Genomic DNA, 23,536 nt, shown 5'->3' with positions numbered 1-23,536 from the left:
ATTTCAAACAGACGTGGCTTCGACCCTGCCCAGGCTGAAGCCTTGGTTCCTAACAGGCGAATACCCGCAGGGGAGAAGATTTGTGGGCACTTGGTTGGTCTTGCCTTCATGTGACTCTCGGCGCATCACATGCACCTATCCTATGCATGTTATAAGGAGGGGCCCCAGAGGTGAACATGTCCAGAGCAGAAACTACAGGTCCCTGCATCTCTCCAGCCAAGGTCCTCCACAGTGGTGGCTAACAGCCGCTCCATTAATTGCCAGACAAACTAACCCCTAGCTTGGTTAATCAACACTAATAACAGGAAGATGTGTCATTCAAGGCTGACATGTACTTGACTTCCAAGGGAATTTGAAGGGGAAAAAAAAAAACAAACATCTCTGAATCTGCAAACACATTCCAGCTAAAGAGGAGACCGGACACCTACCTAATCTCTGCACAGCTGCTAAAGTTTGAATAAAAGGGTTCCCAAAGTATTTTCATCCAGGTCATCTGTAATGATTGACTTGTTCTGATCAAAAAAGCAAGCCTGTCATTGCCAGAGTTCCCTACCCCTAGGTGACATGTTATTTACCATAAGCAATCAGTGTTAACACGAACCAAACTGCAGTATGTTTCTAGTACACAGTACAGCTTAACTTCATCAACCTTCAGGGCTCCTAATTTCACACTTCTCAATGCATCCTCCCCTCCCCTCCCCCAAACCCTGCCACTTTAAGACTAAGTAGAAAGCAACAGAGAAGATGGAGTTCATACAGTGCCACTGCCAAGGCCGCCTCTGTATCAAGTCTGTATTAGTTAGATCTGTCTTTACATAGGCAAAGTGCACAATGCTGGAAATACTCTAAAATAATAACTGGCTTCTCAGAAAAGTTCAACACAAAGGTCTTGCCGAGTCTAATAACAAATGGAAGTATGTGTATTATACTCAAGTCCATGACACGGCAGGGTTGCACACTAAATTTCCATACCCACCGCCATAATCCTGGCTTGACAAAGCACTAAGGTTATATATGTACTTTCCCCCCAAGACAGAATGAATCACATTCGCCAGTCCACCACACTCACCCCGGGAAACAGGGGGAAGTGGCATTACTCCATCCGGGGCTATGTACTTTGGGAAAACCTAGCCTTGCTCAGCATCACTTAGCCAAAGAAAGGCTCAAGGTAAAGCTAAGCACATTTGGTGGGTTGGGGGGGGGGGGAGGTACCTGACTTGACCATTAGGACTATTAGGCCTTGAATTCTGTGTAGCACAGCAGCATTTGCTGTCTCACTTGCAAAGTTTCATCATCAGCAACATCAAAAAGGTAAGACCCATTGGAAAGAGCTCCAAAGACTTTTCCCTCTGGGTAAAGTATTTACTAAGGACCAGCCAACCAAGCCGACATACTGCTGGAGAACTGGGCACCCGTCAGTAAACACTGCAGGCAAACCCCTCGTCATGTACTTTGATTACACCCTAGCAAAAAGTAAACAAACAAGTATAAAGAAGTCACAGGTAGACGGGGCTTTAACACAGGGGCTCTGGCCTTAAACTGGGTGTTGGGGAGGCACCTGGCTGGGAAGATATGCTGAGGTATAGTGGAAGGCCGTGAGAAGAATGAGATGGCTGGAAGAAGTCAATGTTCTGGAGGACAGAGAAAGGGCAGGAACCTCCAGAGGACAGTAAGGACTAAGAGCCCATCTTGAGGGAGGTATGGAGGGGAGACTGGGGCAAAAGGCGTCTCCATGACGCAGAGAGGTCTCACATGAGGGAGACCAGGCCTTAGACACAATTTCAGGAGAAGGACCAGCTCTGCCTCATTTTCATAGACGACCACTAGGCTGCAAAGAGATGGAACGCAGAGGCCAGCATGGGGAGCAAGAAAAGGGCCATATGGTGCACAGTAAGATAAAAGCCAGCAGGCTTACTGTAGTACTGGGTGTTAGGGGTAAAGCAAGAGCCTACTCGGGGGATGGCTCTGTGGTAGTGCATGCCTGCCTCATTTGCACCAAGTTTTGGGTCCTGTCCCTAATACCAAGTGCATGGGGCATTTTTTTCCTCTCACATCTCTGGCTGCTCTTTGTTTTGCTCGTATTTTAAAACACAGTGTTACCATGCACAAAAGAGAAATGAGGGCTAAGGAGACTTCAGCAAGGCTTGTTTGTACCACCAGGCTTCCTAATCTGGACTGGGCTGCTGCCCAGTCAGAGAAGCAGTTCCTTGACTAAGAGGAACCCAGGCATCCCAGGGACCTCTGCATGTTGGAACCTTCACTGAGAGCGCTGGTGCCTGATTCCATGCATACGTACAGCTGGGAGGACAGTAATGGCTCACCCATCCCTATTAGTCAAAAGTGTACTCCAAAAGGCAGCCACACACTGACCTCTTGGGAAGTAAATCCTGTCACCATGGCTGCTGGTGGTGTTAGCTGGACCTGTGACGAGCTAGCTGATCAGGAACAGTGTTCTAGCTGCTCCCTACCCCCTGCCCAACTTTAGAAATCTGAATCCCTGTCTTGACTGGTGGCCAGCAGAATGGTCCCTCCCTGCTCTGTCACAGGCTTTCCATCACCCCCTGCTTCCACCCCTGCTCTCTATGGAGCAAACAGCTGAGCATAGATCCCACCACAGCCCCCAGCCTCCATCTCCATCTTTCCTGACCCCTCCCCCACAAGCAGGCATAACAGCATGTGGTAACAAGTGCCCTGAGGGCTATGACAACTGACGCCCCACTGAGTCTGAGTGGCCTGTGAGCCTAACCAGGGCTTCCAGCCTGGGAAAGTGATAAGAGGAGACAGCCCTGGAGGAGAGGAGGATGGGCGGGACTCCAGGCACAGAATGGGCTTGCAGGGCACCTGAGACAAAGACATAGGAGAAAGAGCACTGAAAGAACTGTGCAGGCCTCCTTAGGGATGCTAGGCGGCCTAGGCCTGGATGGCTCTGACCATTATGCACTTTCCTGGGAGTCCTAAGATGGGACAATGCAAAGGTTTCCTGTCCCCCAAACCGCCACCACCCTGCCCACCTGATCATGTTATCCAATGGCCTTCCTTTAGGGAACTCTGAGTTGACAAGGTTGGCCATGTCGCTCTGGTATACAAGGAGGTCCTAGCACTGGTAGCTACAGTCTACCTAGTGTACAGGGCCTGAGGTGCAGCCAGTGGGAACAGTTGCTTGTGCTTCACATCCGGGGCCCTCCTGACAAGTTCTCTCCGGTCTTCGGTCCCCACCCACTCAAGCCCAGCCATGACTTTACTCTAAAAACCTCAGGGGAACACTATGCCCATCCTATGGGCTCCCCTGGACCCACCCCACACCGGACTGTTGTGCTTTGCCAAGTTTCATCCAGGGACATCCCTAAGAGCCGGAGCAAGCTGTCTGAAATAAAGTCAGGACTCTATCGTAGTTGGTGCTAAACTAGTGAGGCAGTGGAAGGAGGAAGGCATATTGACATTCCCTGTCTATGGGACAGCCACAGAGAAGCTGATGCTCCTAGGAAAGTGGCAGGAATTGGTGAAGGAAAGGTTTCTTCGATGGCAGACCAATGTGCTTCCCCTGAGTTCCTCTAGAAGCTGGCTGGTTTACTCACAGGCCAGCAGCATGATCAAGTACCTCCACAACTCTGATTGCCTTCCCCAAAGCCCTCGCCTCCCAGGAGCTAGACACCAGCACCTCCAAGATAATGCAGCTGCTATGAAGAAAGAAAGGTCTGACCCTGCCATTCTCAGCTTAGAATTCTGTGGCTGCTCCAAAAACAAAGTAAACGCACTGATCCTGACTGTCCTGTAGCAGCCTGTTGCTCACACCAAGCCAGTTAGGAACACAAGTGTGCAGACCCCTTCTCTAACAGCACGTCCTTCTCCACTGGGGGTGGAGTGGGGGTGAGGGAGGGAACTCCACAAAATGTCCACCAAGCACCTAAAACAAATTAATTTGAGAAGTAATGCTCTCTTTTCTTAAGAAGATATACTGAAGTATTTTAAGATAAAATAGGCTGTCTGGGACTGGCTTCTAAGGGGCCCAAACAATGCAGATCGCAGCGGAGTGAGCACTGAGCACGGAGCTGCAGAGGCATGAGGCCCCTCTCTACACCTGCTTGGCAAGGTGTCTTCCTCTCCTGTCCGTGTGTCTGGAACGCCTGAGTCCTCAAATGCTGCAGTTCTGTTCTCTATGGCTACTTCCTGTAAAATGAATGTTGCTCTGAACGAAAGCAAACATCACATTCAGATCACACCAATGTCACTGAGCCAACAAACAATTCAAAATTAGATGGCAACCTTAAGCAATTTACTCAGTGAAGCTTTTGAAGTTACTTCTTAGGATGTCCTGCCTGAACATCAACCAAAATCACTTTAGTAAACAACCCCGCATGGAGTTGGTCTAAAGAGAAGGAGGATCCGTGTTACTTACGAGTCAATTAGGCACCGCCCAGTCACCCTCTCAATCTGTCTGTGCACTGTAACCCTCAACACTATCTAGGAAACTGTTCCCTAAATGTGCTGTACCAGTAAGGGGTAATAAGAACATTCAAAGATCTGGTCAGCCAGCCAGTACGTGAGGACTTAGTGATGTATGCTCTATATAACAGACACCAGTGACAGAGGAAATAAAATAGTATTATCTCTATGCCATGCCATAGCTTCTATTGATGGCAACTGCAGGACACAAAGTCCCGTGCTTCGCATTCTGTGTTCAGTTGATGGAGCCTCCCCACAATTAGTAAGATGAGGAGCAACAGCCTTCCCATTCGCTGCTCAACATTTAAGCCCAAGTCATCAAATGAGGAAAGATTTCATTACCACCCCGTACTGACAGGGACCCATATTAATTACTATTTGAATTAACCTCTGAGCCATGGTTTTCATCAGTACTCAGAAAAGACAGGGACAATTTCTAATTACATGCCACCCTTGTTATAAGTCACTAGGCCGCCAGGAGTATCTGATGAGGCTGCCATCTTTCCCTGGGCTGGTTCTCATCTGCCCTACCCATGAAGAAGACTCAGTTGGCCTCGAGATTCTTTCCCTGGGTTAGTCCCTGCCCTTCCTTTAAAGCTGTAATATGCGGCTGTATAGATCTCCAATTAGTAAAGGCATTTAACTATGAACAGTTTACACTCTATCATAGTATAAAGCTAGATAGTCGAGAGCCTACTGTGAAGAGCTCAAGGAGCCAAGGGCTGGTAAGCAGACAGAACAGCGGGGAGTCCTGAGCCAGCACGCCATGTTCACCACATGTCTCCCAGTCAAGGTCACAGGATAAGCAGGAAGAGGCAGTTGCTGGTGTTGCATGGAAACAGGTCCAGCAGAAGAAACTGTTGCCACCCTGGGCTCCGTCCAAAGACAAGCAGCCCAGCAGCCTGCGTGCACCCCGCCCCACCTGGGCAGCCCGGGCAGAAGTGGCCATGCGTGCCTCAAGTACTCTGGGGAGGAATCCTGGGGGTGAATGCCCGTGCTCCATCCACATCTCAGCCAGCACCACTGTCTGCAGTACAGACGGAGCTGTACTTCTAAAGTCATAGCCTTCAGCCCAGTGCTTCAGGTTGCACTTCATGAAGCAAACATTTAAAATACCGAGAGATTAAGGACTCGGATAGAACATTACATGATTTCAAAAAAAAAGTTGAGACTTTAGAATGCAAGTAAAAATGGATCTATGCTCTCAAAAGACACTGAATGTCTCAACTATAGCTAGAATTTCATCTTTAACGTGGCAAGAATTATTTGTATGTCAGAATGGTGATTTACCAACTTCAACAAGGCTAGCACAAGCATCTGCTCACCTTCCCAAGGCCACATCGTGCACATGCCTCCTTCTGAACAGCACACAGGGCCCATCTGCCTGTCTTCTATGCTGCTTCCAAAGGTGCCTCTCTCTTAACAGTATGCAGCAGCCATGGTACACTGTGGCTTCCAGATGAAGGCTCTTTGGAGCCAATGGGGAGATGGCTGCTGCTGAGACAAGCCCCATCAGCAAAGAAAGAAGGGGTGGTGGTGGGAAAGAGGGCATGTGAATGAAGAAATCTACAGGAAAATTACAGTCAATTAAGAACATGTATTTTGGCATCTAAAACTTCTTTCAGGGACTCTTCCCTATTTATTAACTGAAGATACAAAGATGACTGGTACTAGAATAATTTCTCCCAGAATGCAGTCCATTTTTGTAATCATTCCAAGAACCATCACAGCCAACCCTGTAGATAAAAATCCCTATGTTAAGGCCGGGAGTTCATCTCAGCACTAGGGAGGCAGAGGCAGGCGGATCTCTGTGAGTTTGAGGTGAGCCTGGTCTACAAAGCAAGTCTAGGACAGCCAGGGCTACACAGAGAATCCCTGACTCAAAACAAAGAAACAAACAAAGACACGCACAAACCATGATGTTAAATGAAATCAATACCAAGACAATACTGTATGTTTTTCTCTTAAATGCACATTTGAAGTTATATGCATATACATATATATATATATATATACACACACACACACACACATACATACATATAGCATTTATTTATATGTGTGTACATGAAGCTAGAAAGCAGATCGTGAAAGGGGAGGAAGACCTTTTAAAGGAATGGGGTAATATATACATAAGAAAGCAGAAGAGGAGAGATTATCTGGGGGGAAGGAAGGGAAATCAGAAGGAAGGGAGGAGGAGGCAGGGGGACAAGGTAAGGGAGGAAGTAAATATAATGATGGACAAAAGGCTATAATGAAATATGATGAAACTGTACTGTAAAAATATTTCTCCCAAACAATCAATGTTTGCAGACACTAAGAACTGATATTTCAGTGACTGTTAGAGTTAAGAAAATCAGAGAGGCAACAAGATCATCAGCAATCCATATTTCAACTGTCAACTACCCTACCACCACTAACAAAGCATACACTTGTGAACTCATACAAACTACCGCTGTCTGTCACATTAAACCCTGCTGTAAAACTGTTCTTTTAACTACTGTATTTATAGCCATCGTGGTGGTGCACCCCTCCAGAACTGCTACTGAGGAGGCTAAGGTAGGAAGATCTTTTGTTTTTATCATTGCTGTTACAGGTAAGAAACTGAAGTTTATAGTGTAGATATTCAAGGTATTCAACATGCTGTTTTGGTAAACACAGTTACTGGCTAAAGGATTACTGTGGTCAAGAAAATAACATAGCTATCATCTTAGATCTTACCTGTGACAAAAACTACTTGTATGTCAGGATAGTAAGTTATCAACTTCAACAAAGTTAGCACGAGCAAATATTCACCTTCCTAAGGCAAAAGGCGCACATTTTCTTTTAGTACAACTAAGGTTTTCTTTCACCGGTAAATACAGTTTCAATTTCTATTTAAAGACTCAAATGCACACAGGATGTATCAGACAGTGGCTAGGTGCTGTGGGTAGAGTCAACAAAGACTCTTTTTTTTTTTTTTTTTTTTTTTTTTTTGGTTTTTGGTTTTTTCGAGACAGAGTTTCTCTGTGTAGCCCTGGCTGTCCTGGAACTCACTTTGTAGACCAGGCTGGCCTCAACTCAGAAATCCGCCTGCCTCTGCCTCCCGAGTGCTGGGATTAAAGGTGTGCGACACCATGCCCTTTTCTTAATATAAAAACACCCTCTGCCCAGCCACGCCTGCTTTAATCTCATGCACGATGGTTGCTGCAGGAACCCACCAGCAGTCTTAACTGCTACCTATGAACACTGGTCAGCACAGTGCTTTGACAAGCCAGACACACATGTGGTTCAAATCTGTACTCAGCTGGAACAAGTGTCAAGTAGGTTATCTATTACTAGTCATCCTAGCCTAGTAATCCTCCTTCCATAACTGTGATTAAAGTCCTTCAACGCAGGCTCGTACAGAAAGGCAACGTATGAACTATCTTCATTAGCCCAGCCTGTTAATCAGTTAGTAAGATGTCCGACACAGTAAGTGACATACTACATCGGGACTGAGTATGTCAGGCAGCAAAGCACGTATGTTGCAAACTTGACCCGAGTTTAATTCCTCGAACCCACGGTTACCAGTACAGCGGTGCATGCTTGCGATCTCCATGCTAGTAAGACAAAACCAGACAGAAACACTGGGGCTCACTGGACAGCCAGTAGTGCCTACCTGAGAAATTCCAGACCCGTGAAAATCCCTGCCTCAAAATGAAACCTAACAGTGTATGGTGCCTTGGGAATAACACCTGGCCTTGACACAGTCATGTGTGCACACCCACATATACGCAAAGGGGAGGCTGACCTAAGTTTTTCAGTGATACAGGGGAAAACAGTAAGTGGTGATCTTCAAACCTAGCAGGAACTATGAACTGCATTCAGGGAGAAGAGCTTCTGCCAAGCGAGGACATCCCTCATAGCATTTAACTGGAACCCCTACCAACTTTGTGCTGCTACTGAAGAAGAGTTTAACAGGTAAAAGCTCTTCTCTCAAAAAGGCCCAGAATTTGGTTCCCAGCACATGGACTGGGTGACTCCAAATCCAAGAGCCCCGATGCCTCTAGTCTCAAAGGAACCTTGTCCTCAAGGGTCCTGCTTTTAGGGTGCCTGCATTCACACGCACATACCCACATACATGCACACAGATCTACTGTTTTACTAAGTACTTTCCAATCTACATTTGCCAGTTATCTGCAATATCTGCACCTCTGTGAATGCAGGAGTTAAGTTCTAAAGCCACAAGAGACTGCGACAAGGCCTTCCTATTAAATCAAACACGTATCACAAATTCAACTCTTAAGTGGAATCTTAATATCAGTATTTTAAACAGTTTTGTAGATTAGTAATGTGTGCTTGCATATGTGAAACACACACACATACACACACACACATACTTGCAACATGCTGACTTCATAAATCATCAGTCTTTTTACTGACGAGGTTTTAAAAGTGTCCCATCAGAGGCAACTGACAGAGGTTTTGTCCTCTGGAGGTACATAATCATTTACACCACATTGTGATAGTCTAATGGTTACTGCCGAATTTTCAAGCTTTGTTACACACTGGGACAAATGGTCGGCTGCTGCCTTGACTCCTCAGCAGTGCTGGCCAGACTAACCCTGGGCACAGTGCTTAAGAATGCACACACACATCTGTAAAGATGTTTAAATCACGTTACCCTACAACGGGACAATTCTAGACACCATCAGAGGCCACCAAGTAGAAATCCCAGGGTCGGTAGTGAGTTGGCAGCCAGTGAGGTCCCACAGTCCTCACGCCCCACTTCCCACCACAGACATCGTGGTCTATAGATAGCCATTGCTCTTAGTTGCCCACCAGAACTTGGTGGTAAGATCCTGTTACTGAACACACCACATACTTCAGTCAGAGAACACGGGGAAATCAAGCTGGCATTGAGCTGGAGGACTCACCCCTACTGGCTAGAGTTCCTAGTGCTGCAGGTGCTGTGTGTGCTCAGGGGACAGGGTTGGGGCTAGAGTAGTCATCAGTCTCACTTGGCTGCCAATACTTTGTGATGTCACAACCATTGGACCAGCAAAGTATGCACACTGGTACATCAGAGGTGCAAATGTTACTGGAGTAACCACCGACTTTCTGCTTGGATTCCAAGCCTGCTCTGCAAGGCTAGAGCCATGCCTGCTACCATTATCATACGGCTAAGAACGTAGAGAGGCAGTAGGCCCAGGGAACAACCTACTACTGTTATTCTGCTGAATCAGCCGTAATATAAACTGACTGCTACTGATTTATCCTTACACTCATAATTAATGCATGTCTCAGTAGTTATCAGAGGACCTTCCCCTCTTTTGCAGTAGATGGGCATTAACCGAGACTGGCCAACATGCGGAGAGTAAGAGACAGCATAGGGTCCAGCCCCAAATGTATCTGCATCATACTCCCTTCTCCCAAAGCTCAGGCATCATCACTGCACAGGGGGCAGGAAGATTGTATGTAAGAGCCAGAAGTGATGGATGGCCACAGCAGAACAGTTTAAAGACCCAACAGGGCAGAGGCAGGTGTTAACTCACTCCAGTTATGGCGACGTGCACAAGATCAGGCCAGACAAAACCGTAGCATGGCAGGAAGGGAGGAGAGCCTAAAGCCCTAACCCCAGCTGAAGAGCTGGCAACGATGGCTGCTGGGAGAGAGAGGCCGCCATGCTCTCTCTAAGAGATGGTCCTATGCCCTGGCACACACTGGTGGCACTAAGTGAATTCAACAGGTTTTAAAGCAAAACGAAGGGAGTAGGGGTTCATGGGCATATCTGGAAATGAGGGTGGGCTTGACCAAACACATTATATATGTTTTGTTTTGAGATATGTGAATATGAAATTCTCATAAAATAAGAAATAAATTCTTAACACAAACAGTAAACTATAGCGGGTCATGATAGTGGAGTACTATGCAGCCATTTCTCTTTATTAAATATGTGCTGACCGTGCCAATGGCGCTTAGTAAGCAGAGTTACGGGCATGCTTTACCGTATGAGTAGCCTAATCCTGTTTCTATTTTTAAAAAAATGCTCAAGTCAGCTATAGGACGGAACACAGGGCCCCCAATAGAGAAGCTAGAGAAAGCACCCAAGGAGCTGAAGGGGTCTGCAACCCTGTAGGTGGAACAACAATATGAACTATCCAGTGCCCCCAGAGCTCGTGTCCCTAGCTGCATATGTAGCAGAAGATGGCCTAGTCGGCCATCATTGGGAAGAGAGGCCCCTTGGTCTTGCAAACTTTATATGCCCCAGTACAGGGGAATGGCAGGGCGAAGAAGTGGGAGTGAGTGGGTAGGGGAGCAGGGCAGGGGGAGGGTATAGGGGACTTTGGGGATAGCATTTTAAATGTAAATGAAGAAAATATCTAATAAAATTTTTTAAAAAGGAGAAAAATTAGAAATTAAGAGAGCCTGTGCTGGCACACGCCTTTAATCCCAGCACTTGGAAGGCAGAGGCAGGGAGATTTCTGCATTCAAGGCCAGACTGGTCTACAGAGTGAGTTCCAGGATAGCCAGGGCTACACAGAGAAACCCTGTCTCGAAAAATCAAAAACCAAAAAGAAGAAAGAAAGAAATTAAAAGAGGGAAAGATATGGGAAGGAAGGGGAGGGGAGAGGAGAGGAGGGACAGAGAAAACAGGGAAGGAGAAAAGGATAGATTTAGCAACAACTTTTCTGTTTGTGATTTGGAGACAGCTTCACTACCCAGCTCCCGCCCACTTGAGATCTTTCTGCCCCTACTGCAGGGAGCTTCACACACATGCCACCATGCCTTCACTGCGTACCACAGTGGAACCAAAAATGTACTGTTATCAGCCATATGCAAACTTCTGGTCAAGTACAAAAATATTCCCTGGAATCCTAAACTATGTATGTAAAATGATTAAATATCATTAAAATATGCCATACAAATTATTCCTACTTCCTGAATGCTGCCAATGTAAACAACCAGTCATAGTTCAATCTATTCATTCCAAATGAAAACTTCAACCACTTTAAAAATATTTTGCATGGGCATAATAAAAAACAAGCAGAAAACTCACTGTACCACCTCCCAGGTTAAATAAGGAAAATCAATACAGTATAATGGTGGGGTTGGGTGAGGCGGGGTGGGGTGGGGCGGGCAGGGTAGGGCCTCCATCAGACTTTCCTTGCTACCACAGTTCCACTGCAAGGGCTCACTTTGAAAACAAAAAAAGTTTCATCTCATGGGTGTTTTTAGGACGGTCTGAATGGCACAACATGGCTTACACTCAATACATCTCCCATCATCTCTGAGCACAGCCTTGGGGCTTCTGTCCCTTCCCCATACAGGTTGTAGTGCCACAGCATGGTGAAGAGTGTGGCAAGAACTACACCAGTACAAATGTGGTTCGTTTTCCTGTAGGATGTTGTCCTGTGCACAGGCGTGAGGGGCTGCTCCTCCATGCAGCTCAGCTCCCTGCTTCTTCTGCCACACGGGTCGCAGGACCTTTCCACTTGATTTCAAATCTCATTAAGACGGGTGGTATACGATTCTCTAAAGTCCAGGAACCTAAACACAGACTTCCTGTCACTATTACTCTCTGAGATTAATTTAGTAATTTTTATTATAAATAAAACCAGTAACATTCAAAAAGCAGTTAGGAATAATTTTCTATGATCTATATTTACTGCATTTATTGTTTTCAAATATGACAGAATCAGTGAGATATCTTTTAGATGCAATTCATACTTCCAGGACGGGAAATGGGATCCATGGTTGATCACTTGCCCAACATGCACAGGCCAGGGTTTAACAACAACTGGATAGCACACTCAGTCTCAATTAATAAATCTGATTTTTCAATAAAACCACTTAACTATCCACTATCACTGTGAACTAGCAAGTGTGCATCTGTCTACAGGCACGCCTCTGCATTCCCAATCACCTGATACCCTGACTGCAGAGACAAGGCATCCCTTTCAATAAGTTCCCTTCCACTCTCCAGGGAGAAGGAGCCCCTTCAGTGGCTAAGAATGCAAATTCCTGCTAGCCACTGCCCAGGTCCACTATCCTGTGAAGCAGTCATTCGCCGCCTCCTACGACTGACCGCACAACTGACCATCAGCTTGGGGTCTCCATCCGTCCTGACTTGCAGGGCTCGTCCACCACCTCCTTCCTATCCTACCTTTCAAACATGCCCTGCCCACGTGCCACTGCACTCTCAAGGCCCTGCCACTTGTTTGGTTTTTGTTTGGTTGTGTTGTTGTTAGGTTGAGGAGACAAACCTCACCTAGCTTAAAAAGGAAAAGAGAAATCAATCCTGCGAGCCTGAACCTGGTGCCTGGCCAGGAGTCACTGTAGTCCAACGCATAGTCAGATGGCCCTGTCAATGCATAAGGAGCAGAAGAAAGTGGGAGTCAAACTGCAGCCAATACTCACATTAGCCAGGCCACACACCTGGACAATGTCTCTCAGAGACACCACAGAGCTAAGGGTAGCCCCATGAACCTTTGCACCTAGCTAGCGGGCTATTTGGGCAAAGAAGCAAGCTAGAGTCATCCAAAATACCCTCTTCTCTCTACAGTGCCCACAGGTTTTATTATTATGGTTGTTTTACGAGTACAGTGTTTCTGCCTGCATTTAAATGTGTGACATTCATGCCTTGTGCCTGTGGAGGCCAGAAGATGGTGTCAGACTCCCTGGACCTAAGAGTTACACACAGTTGTTTGCTGCCCTGTGGGGGCTGAGAATCAAACGCAGGCCTCCTTCTCTCTGTAAGAGCAGCCTTGAGCCATCACTCCAGCACCGTTTAATGTGCTCCCACATTTAATCCACCCAGTAACCTCTAGCTCTATGCATGGCCCCACACTATCAAACCCCTACGACTTCTCACATGGACTTCACCAGGACACACAAGGCACTGCGACCGGTCTCAGGAACAACCTTCTCCAGGCCACATGGTTCAACCAAAATATCTGCTCCCCGTGATTCTCGGGGTTCAGATCAAGGGTCCCAGTGCAGCAACAGCAGCGTGGGAAGGAGCCTCAGCTACAGCTCCCGATGGTCCTCTGGGTGGGGGGGGGGGNGCTTCTGCAAGTCCCAATCAAATCAGAGGCCTCCACTACCCACCTCACCACCTGCTGCTCCCTCTGTTTCACAATAAAACAGTCACCAGATGGCTGGCCGGATGGCTCAGTGGGAAAAACTAACAGCCCGAGTTCAATTCTGCAGAGCCCATGTAGTAAGAGAGCTCTGACGTTCACATACCAGTGTTGTGGCACATGTGCACAGACACACACACTTGCACACACATCCCCCCACGTTATCACAATAAATGTAAAGTTCAAATGTTTTTAAAGAACATGTGGGGCTAAAGAGATGGCTCAGTGGTTACAGAGCACTGTCCTTCCATCAGACCTGAGTTCAGTTCCAGCACTTACATTGAATGGTTCACAACCATCTCTAACTCCAGTTCTAGGGGGATCCACTGCCCCCTTAAGACTCCACGGCTTACATACACACGCCATGCACACACACACACACAGGGAGACACAATCCATACCCATAAGTAAAAATAAACCTTAAAAATACCAATCACGCCGGGCGTGGTGGCGCACGCCTTTAATCCCAGCACTCGGGAGGCAGAGGCAGGCGGATTTCTGAGTTCGAGGCCAGCCTGGTCTACAAAGTGAGTTCCAGGACAGCCAGGGCTACACAGAGAAACCCTGTCTCGAAAAAAAAAAAAAAAAAATACCAATCACAGGCTGGTGAGATGGCTCAGTGGGTAAGAGCACCCGACTGCTCTTCCGAAGGTTCGGAGTTCAAATCCCAGCAACCACATGGTGGCTCACAACCATCCTTAATGAGGTCTGACTCCCTCTTCTGGAGTGTCTGAAGACAGCTACAGTGTACTTACATATAATCAATCAATAAATAAATAAAAAAATACCAATCACTACCCCCCACAGTCAGAGCGGTACCAAGTCCAGAGACATCAGGACTGTCTTTAGGATAAGCAATTTTCAGGTCCATTAATGAACATGAAACAGCTACTGCCTTTGGGAAAGGTTGAGACAAAACAATTCATGTTCAAACAGAGCCGTGCTGAGGAAATATTTCAAAGGGAGAATTTTCTATGAATGGGTTTAAGGAGGGGAAAGTCTGCTGCAAAAAATGATGGACAAGAGGATCGAGAGAAAGTCCTACAACACAACCCCAGTTACAGCCCAGGAGCTGGTGCTCTGGAGTGGGCCATGCTGAAGGGAACAGGGACACAGGGTGAGTCGTGAGAGACAATGTGAGAGACAGCTGTGATGTGACAAGGTGATACAGACAGCAGAGGGCTGGGGGTCGAGAGCTGCTGCCCAGATAAGCAGAAGGGTAGCCCAGGCCTGACAGCCCAGGAAGGTGGAGAAGAAAAGTCGAGGGGGCGGAGAGGATCTGAGGCAGCTGCTTCAGACAGGGGCCTGGAGGACAGCCTGTTGGTGGGACAGACCTTCCGGGAACTTGGAGCAATCCTGTCCCAGTTACTCTCAGGCAGGGGTCTGGCGACCGAAACACTGTCCATTTACCTTAGAGGGGAGCAGAGTGTTGACGATTGTTCACTGACAGAACTGTAGCCGTAGGATTTCAAGAGCAGACTCTGAAAGGGTTTCCAAAATCGAAATTCACAATGAGGAAAACCAAAGAAACCCCAAATAGCTTCCTTTCCTTGGCTTTCTCTTTTATTTCCTACCCTTAACCCTACCTAAACCCACGAGAGGAAGAGAACCCAGCGAACTTTACCATGTTCTCCCTGGGGCCACTCCTTTTAATGCTATGACCCACTACTGGCCAAAGGCATTTTATGTGTGGGCATGAAGAAGCAGGGCATTATTGTGTAGTGACTATCAGTTTTACAAGGCCAGAAAGATAGAAACAGGTGGCCGTGACAGAGAAGATGAAGAGTGAAAAGCAGTTAAGATGGTGAACTCTGTGTGTGTTACCACCGTGAAAACGGAGAAGAAAGAGCCATGCACTGTCAAATACAGTGCCCTGTGGTCTAGCACATCCACAGCCTCCCAGATTCATCCCTCTTATGCCACTTGTCCATGTGGCATGCTCCAACCACAGGTGCAGGGACAGAGGCTGCCGTCCCCACTACCTTTATGTGAGACAACCTGGACTGGTCTCCTGGAACAGAAGAGACACATAACCAACAGCACACAGCCAAGTCACACATGCACTCATGTGTGTGTGTGTATGTGTGTGTGTGTGTGTGTGTGTATGTATATGTATGTGCGCGCGCCGCACGCATAGACCCAGCTAACCAACTTAGTGAGGTCACCAACGGCCAGCTGACCACAGATGTGGGTGGAGTCTAGCTGAGATCAGTACAGATTGACAACTCACAGAACTGTAAGTGAACAGGATGGTTGCTGTTTAAAAGTGCTGAGCTTCAGGGCCATTTGTAACAGAGCAACAGATAACTGGCAAACCTCACTAGGACTGAGGCTCCTCTGTCAATCTGCTCTGTCACTTCTCCTCTGTCACTTCTGTGCCCCATTCCCCAGTTGCTGAGAAGCTCTGGCAGGGAGAGACTAGTCTAAAACAGTGGGCTTTAGTGTACAACCAAAACCAGTCTATCTTCCCAGAACTCAAGCTAGAGGGTCTCAGCTCAAAGGGCTCAATGGAGTCCAGTCTTCTCAGAAGCTGTGATGGATGGGGAATACATACGCAACCTGAATTCAGTTGTCGTAATCACTCAGGTCAAAGTTAGAAAGAATGCTTGAACTAAATAGAAAAGGGAAACTGGGGGGGGGGGGGGGGGTTAAACTTCTGCATGTTCCCACTTTTGCGCCCTCAACATGTATGAAAAAAATTAGTGCTAGAGCAAGGGGAAAGTTTGAAGTATTTTCCACATTCACATCCAACTATACAGAGAAGCTGTACTGTCTAGGAACATCCCTCTCATTCCCAGCAAAGAACTCCCAATACAGCCACAGGGGAAAAAAAATCCACTCACTGGGCAGTGGTGGCACGCGCCTTTAATCCCAGCACTCGGGAGGCAGAGGCAGGCGGATTTCTGAGTTCTAGGTCAGCCTGGTCTACAAAGTGAGTTCCAAGACAGCCGGGGCTACACAGAGAAACCCTGTCTCAAGAAACAAACAAACAAACAAATCCACTCCCCAGTGATACACTTAACAGTAACGCCTACATGGGGAAGTAAAATGAAAGGTACAAAGATTGTAGGGCTTCTTTGTACAGGTACACAAAACCACTGCTGCAAAAGTCTGGGACTCAGAGTCAGGATCTATTCCACCATAGTCCCCACTTCCTGCGTCCCTAACAAACTGGCCCATGGGCATTTCACACACTCTCTCAGAGCTGCTGAGTAGCCCAGGGCTGCAACCTATAAAGACATACCCAATCTCATTCATTTATATTCCCTCATTCATATATTCATTCATTCACATATTCATTCATTCATGTATTCATTCATTCATGTATTCATATCCATTCACCCTCATTCCCCCCGCCCCCAGCCTCATTTCACCTGCAGTCTGCTGATTTATTTGAATTGCTGCTACTGTACATGACGTTCTGAACTACCTCAATTTCATGTTGGAAAATACTGCATTGTGTTCACCTTCCATTAGATTATTTTTAGCCTAAACATAGTATGCACAAAACTTACTCTCGTCGAACACCAAGACACAATTCAGACTGCTGTAAATCCGTGAGGCCACCTCTCTGAACAGTCCTGTGCTATAAGGCAATGTCAAGGGGCCAGAGCAGCACCACCACTGCCCTGGCCTTCCTCTCATCGCTCCTTTAGAATACATGCACAGGCACCACTGTCCCCTTCAGAGATGAAGCAACTTTCCCAAGATCACATGGGTCAGGATGCTAAGAACCAGGTCCTCACACAGAGCCCACAATCTCTAACGTTCTGTGTGCTGCCTCACAAAGCATCCACCACTCAACTCCAAGGCCTGCTGGGTAGTAGCACATGTCAGCCAGCCAAGCACACCCTTGGCACAGGAAAATGACCAGTGCAGAGTCCAGCAGACCCAGGCAGTGCAAAGGCAAGAAGCTTCCCGGAGGGTTCTCCTGAGCCCTGGGCACACGAACAGAATTTTTTTTTTTTTTACAAAGCCCACTTCACTATCCCATTTCATACCAAGAGAGTACCTCAAGAGGACTGAGCAGAGCTCGGCACAGGTGATGAACTAGGTCCTTCAGCATTTGTTTCTTACTCTCATTTCTGTGTCGTTTCCTCCCTGAAACAGCAGCAGAGAGGCCCCGGGAAGGAAGAAGGAGAAGCTCCTCTCACAGCGAGGAGACACAGGGCTGCTTACATCTGAGGTCAATCCCAGGCAAAAAGAATAACAGTCACCAGGGTGGTGGCGCACACCTTTAATCCCAGCATTCCAGAGGCAAAGCCAGGAGATCTCAGGGTTTGAACGTAGCTTGGCCTAGAGAGTAAGTCCCAGGAAAGGCAGTGTCACAGAGAAACCCCATCTCTAAACAATAACAACAAAACAAACAAAGACAAAAAAGGAGTGGGTGCCATAGAACAGGCCTAGCTCTACAGAACCAGAAACAATGGTTAAGATATCACTGTGTAAGGCCAGGTGTGGTACCACACGCCTTTAATCCAAACACTCAGGAGGCAGAGGCAGACCTCTGTGAGTTTAAGACCAGCCCCATTCACATGATGAGTTCTGGGCTAGGCAGAGTTACCTAGTGAGACTCTGTCTCCCAGCCCCCAACAAAAGGTATCAATCTGGAAGTGACTTCAAAATTCTGAGTTCATCTGAGTGGTCACACACTTTGGGGTGGCATTAAATATGTGGTTCTATAGCTAACTCTGTATAAACCAGAGCTGAAGGAGGGCCTCTTACATTATACACAGCTTTTCTGGTTAGCTGAGCACACTCCACATTTCACTAGACAAAAGGGGAAATGAAAGACTCTGACAGATATGTAAGCAGGAGGTGTCCTACGGTTGGTTAGCACGCCCTTGGTCTCCTAATTCTCTTCAAGAACACTGATGCTGTCCTCACTGTGCACTGCCCATTTCAATGCCTGAAAAGTAGGACAGCCATCTTTACCACGAGCTCCAGGCTTCCTAAGGACAACTGAGGCCCAGCAATCCTCCACCTCCTCTGAGTATGCCTTGGTCACTGGCATCCAAGCCTTGGTCCTGGCTCAATTCAATGAACACTTAGTATATGCCAGACAAGGAGAAGACCCACTCACTGCTCTGTTTATACACAAGCCCAATTCCCCGGACAAAAAGAAACCAATCCCAGGCCTTGAGCCCTGGCAGCCTTCAGCTCCAGCACCCATGCCCTGCTTCCTCTTAAAACCTCTAATTAGACATGTTAGAAATCTTGAAATGACTATCATTTTACATGAAATCATTCTCTATGGCTGGCAGAGGAAGAATGTCTAAGAATATCTAACGCATCTGCCTCTGAAGGAAACCATCTACCCTGTACTTTTTTTTTTCTCTTGTGGAGGAGGCACGGGTTATAAGGAGGCATGTTCGTGTCAGCATGCCGGTACGCATGCCCATGTGCACACACACAGAAGCCACAAGACACTGTCTTCCTCTAGTCCTCTCTCCTTTCTTGCTTTTCACAGGCTTAACCCATCCATCAGCTAATGCACGGTCCTCTCAGATTATTCAAGATGCAAAAATCTAAGTGATCCCTTCTTGCTTTGCATTCCTCAGTAACTGACCTTAAAGTGAGTCAGGAGCTGTTTCCCTACCTCACGTACGGTACTGTCTAATGCTAACACTACATCTAGACTCAGATACCTCATTCATGGTGGCTAGCAATACATTTCTTGCTTTACTGTGTTAGTTTTAATAGAGTTTGTCATCACTCTTGACAATCCTGGTGACACTGTTTTATGGTACTCAATGTATTGACAGCATCTGGCAGAGTGACACTATAAAGAGCTGTCTGCCTGAGTTGGATCTAGTAGCCAGGCAGAATCATGTGGAAGCAAGACTCTCTAAGCTGTACTGTGCTGTGCGCTGTCTGGTGGGGCTGTATGGTAAGGAGCCATACCAGCTGTGATTAAAATGGCTTTAGTTTCCGTTTCAGATACATTCAAGTATGTTTCCTTTTACTCTGTGGGGAAAAAATGTAAAATAATGTGACTGCAAACTAAGAAGTCATTACTTTTTAAAGAAAAAAGTTTTTTTAATATTTTAACATAGCAGATGCCTTCTTAAATTTAGTGAAAAATAGGAACAAAACAACTGTTTATGTCCGGATTCTGTGGCTTAGGCTTTGGGTAACCACTGGCCCCTTACTGGTGATTAACTCAGAGCAAATATCAGCCTTGTCTCTGCTTGTCTCTTCTCACACTCCTGTGGGCCTCAGAAGATAACAGAGACCAAAGAGAGTGAAGCGAGGGAGGCAGAACCTCTAAAGCGACTTTAAGGGAAAACCTGTAGTCTCCAGTAGGAAAAAAGACTCCGTGCATGCCCAGTGCATGCGTAATGCGTGCGTGCATGTGCGTGCCTGTATGTGTGCTTTATATCTGAGCGTATGTGTGTCTTTGTATGTGTACACATGCACACGCGCACTGCCCTGAAAGTGTCTCCAGACTGTACTAAAGCTGCACTTTGCTCCAATGCGAGGTGAAGGAGTTTCAACGGCCGGAATCCTCCGCTCCCATCCTACACGGACTCTCACCAGGACTCAGTGACCCTTTCAACTCAAATATACGTCAGTCAGTCTCTTGGGATTTCTCCACCTCCCACGTATCAAAACCATACTTACATGTTAGGCAGATACACAGGAGCCAGCAGTAAATGGGTTTGAAACCTGCGTGCTAAACACAGTTAATAATACAAATTCAGATCTCATCTATAAAATATTTAAAGGATATGTCTGTATGTTTGCTTTTGTTTTTTGGAAGACAAAGGAGGGAAGTCCCCTAAATTTAGGTGGCCACAGAAGGAAATTTATTTGGGTAAGGAAAATACTTCCAATACTGGCAAGCCAATCTAAGGGGTGGGAAAACAAACAAACAAACAAACAAAAAACCCTTAAAGCAAAGTTGCATTGGGGGTGAGGGAGCTATAATTAGTTAAATTTATTCTTAAAACTCAAAAGATTCCCTGTTTATACCACAAAAGTGGTGAAAAACTATGAACTTGCATATAGCGTGTCATTTGTCTTCTCTGATTTTACAATCCTCTCAGTATAACATCATGAACACAAAAGGTAAGGAAATAGTGAAATAAAAACTACTGCGAGTTAATTAATTTATTAAGTGCTATCAGTGCACAAAGCAGAGTACGGTATTCGGATGCACTACTGTATTAATCCCCATTTGGCTGAAGCACTGTCACCACCGCCAGGTGCAGGTGAAGAAACTGAGTCCTAAGTCCTGTGCAACTTGCTACTGATAAGCAGAACTAGTTAGTCATTTGTTCAAAGCCACAGCTAGTAGACAGCTCAGTATGGATTCAATCCAGAGCTGGTCAACTCCAGCATCACAGCTTTTAACTATAGGAAACTATCAGTCTTTATAACTCTCCATTTTTTTAAACTATCTTTTAAATTGATATATTTTTCTTCTGTTTTTCCTATGACGGATCTAACCACAGTTAACATATGTTTTGTGTTCTATTCTTTGAAACCTTCTGTTGTCCTCAAGTGTGATCTGCATTGTCTACATGATATTCTAACATAATACAGCATAAATTAAACCATCCCCAACTTCAGTGTGACTGCTCTCTTGTAACAGCTGACAGGCCTCCAGACTGCTTCTCGGGGCATGGCTGACACCCTATTGTGGCCATATATAAGCATCCTTGCTACACACCGCCTTCCCAAAGGTTTGTTTGTTTCAAGACTCTGGCAGTAGCAAGGTAATAAGGTCTCATCACACTCTGGGAAAAAGTAACCATTTAAATGTTCACAGTTTGGTAAGAGAAGGGCTATTCTCAGTAATAATCCGGGGGTGGGGCGATGGTGTGAGAATGAATGGGTTTTGCTAGGTAGCCCAAGCTAGGTTTTAACTTACCAGTGACCCGCCCCTGCTGAGCCTAAGTGCTATACTTAAAGCTGTGTTCCTTTGGTGCCTAGCATAAATTACTCACACAATTTGCAAGTTTTTGTAACCTAGTGATGAATTAAGTTCTCCTCTTCTCCTCCTCCGATTGGTCCCTTCCTGTTTGAGGTGGGGCCTGACCCCTCAGAGTACACTCAGGTATCATCCACCACCCCACCCCAGGTCCCAACACTCGCCATAGACTATCTTCATCCTCCAGTCCGTTTCCCCTGCCCTTAACAAAGTCCCACCACCTCCTGACTGGGCTATTTCAACAGCCTCTGACTATGCCTCTAGTCTCTCTCTAAATGCAATACATCACACATTGCCAAACTAACCTTTCATCTCCATTTCCAGCGTGTAACCTCGGTGAGAATCTCACCCAGGCTGAACTTCCAATCACACCACAAGCCAACCCTCTCCTTACTCTCCAACCTGCTGCCCTTCTCCTGGACAACACTCCCTGCCTCCCGAGGCAGGCCCTGAGAATGAAGGCTGAGAGAAGTGGGCAGAAGTGGGGGGCAGTGCTGTGTCCCTCTCCAAAGGGCCACAGCTCCAAGAAAGCCACCCTGATGAGACGGTGCCGGGACACTAAGCCCTGCCCTGGCCCCCGCAGGCTGTCTGGGTGGGCTACCAGGTTCCTACCAGGGCCTTTGACTGAATGGTAGCCCACTCTGTTCACATTACTTCACTGCTAGCACGCTGACCACACCTCGACAACACAAAGTCCTAGCACTTTCTCACACGCAGTGTCGCCATCACCCATATGGTCACATTACCCTGTACTTCCAAGCAAGGGGAAACATTTCCAATACCTCCTAAAAACTAGTGCAATCATAATTTTACATCAGCATGCCTGCAACAACAGTAAAGTCAGACCAAAAGGTCAGCAAGAACAGCCTGCAACTCTGTGCATAACTGCAGAAGCTCATAAAATCAGTGCCCACCAAGCATAGCCACGCTTCCAGATGCCGACAAGATCTTGCTGGAGGTCCCAAACGGAAACTATCAGTGGCTCTTCAAAGATGTAAATCTGAAAATCGTAAGAGTTCTTTCCTGGTTTTAATGGCCATGTTTCTTGATTCTTTCATATCCTTCTCAAAAGCTGACAGGGTCATGGACCTCTATGCAGAAATTCACACTTGGACAATTTTGGATAGGCCCGGATTTCTGAAGCCCACTCCTAAAATCCCACTGACAAGGCAAGTTCCTTTTCTCACTATGGGCCTTAGCTAAGGGACCACAGCTCTAACATCTCCGTATACAGCACAAATCCTAGAATCAGCTAACTTCAGCAACTGGCTTCTCCCAAGGGCTTCCATGAGTGGTTTTAGGTTTTCTTGTTAATACCATGTTAAAATATGGCATGGTGGGGATGGATGGTCAATCCATGGATCACTAGTTCCTAGAGTTAAAAGCAAATGTTAGCAGTATTCTACATAGTCACCAGGAATGTGGTAATGGGGCCACAATAACTTATCTCTTCTTCCCTACCCACATTCTGAACCAGCTGGAAGAGGGCCACACAGGGGCCACCGCCCAATCTCTCCGATAAGGAACCTCTGCGTAAAACTCCCTGGCCCAGCAGCACTTGGAGCCTTAGCCATGGAAGATGCCTCATAAGCCTTTCCTGGAGGCATAGAGCTGAAGCCATCCTACTCACTGTGGTTACAGAAACAGAGAGAGCTCGTCTCCAAAACACCACAGCCAAGAGAGCAAGGTCACAAGGACACAGGTATAAGCCAGGGAGATGCCCTCCACAGGAGCAGGCAAGAAGCAAGGGAGGTTCCCCTAAACAGGCCATCTTCCTGGGCAAAGAATAGTGATAGGCAAATATGTTCTCAAAAGTACACAGTGGGGGAGGGGGCACAAAGACACCAACACACAAAACAGGGAGTGCTGAAGATGTGGTACATCCCAGCTAAGCAGCTTCCTGTGCCTGGCAACCAGGTCCGTGTGCAGGACCTAAGATCCAAATTAGCCAAGAGTAAACTTTTGTTATAGTTCTACAAGAAGGAAGAGGAGGTCACGGTGCTTTGTAGACAGTCTGGAACACTAAAGATGGAGTCTGACCTTTGGTACTAGA

General features: G+C 46.7%; 1 protein-coding gene across 4 annotated transcripts in view; it reads right to left on the bottom strand.

The window, feature by feature from the left end:
* Chd7 (chromodomain helicase DNA binding protein 7) overlaps positions 1 to 23,536 on the bottom strand; it is a 176,754-nt gene that overhangs the window by 139,394 nt on the left and 13,824 nt on the right. The window contains exon 1 of one of the 4 annotated variants that reach the window (XM_029475874.1): positions 7,165 to 7,239. The exons of the other annotated variants lie outside the window; for them this stretch is intronic. The gene's annotated coding sequence lies outside the window, so the exon portion shown is untranslated. Of the gene's footprint in view, positions 1 to 7,164; positions 7,240 to 23,536 lie in introns of those variants that run through there. 4 annotated transcript variants of the gene reach the window in all.

This window comes from Mus caroli, chromosome 4 (genome assembly GCF_900094665.2).
Source record: "Mus caroli chromosome 4, CAROLI_EIJ_v1.1, whole genome shotgun sequence".
Lineage (NCBI taxonomy): Eukaryota > Metazoa > Chordata > Mammalia > Rodentia > Muridae > Mus > Mus caroli.
This window is presented reverse-complemented; position numbering and strand designations above follow the sequence as displayed.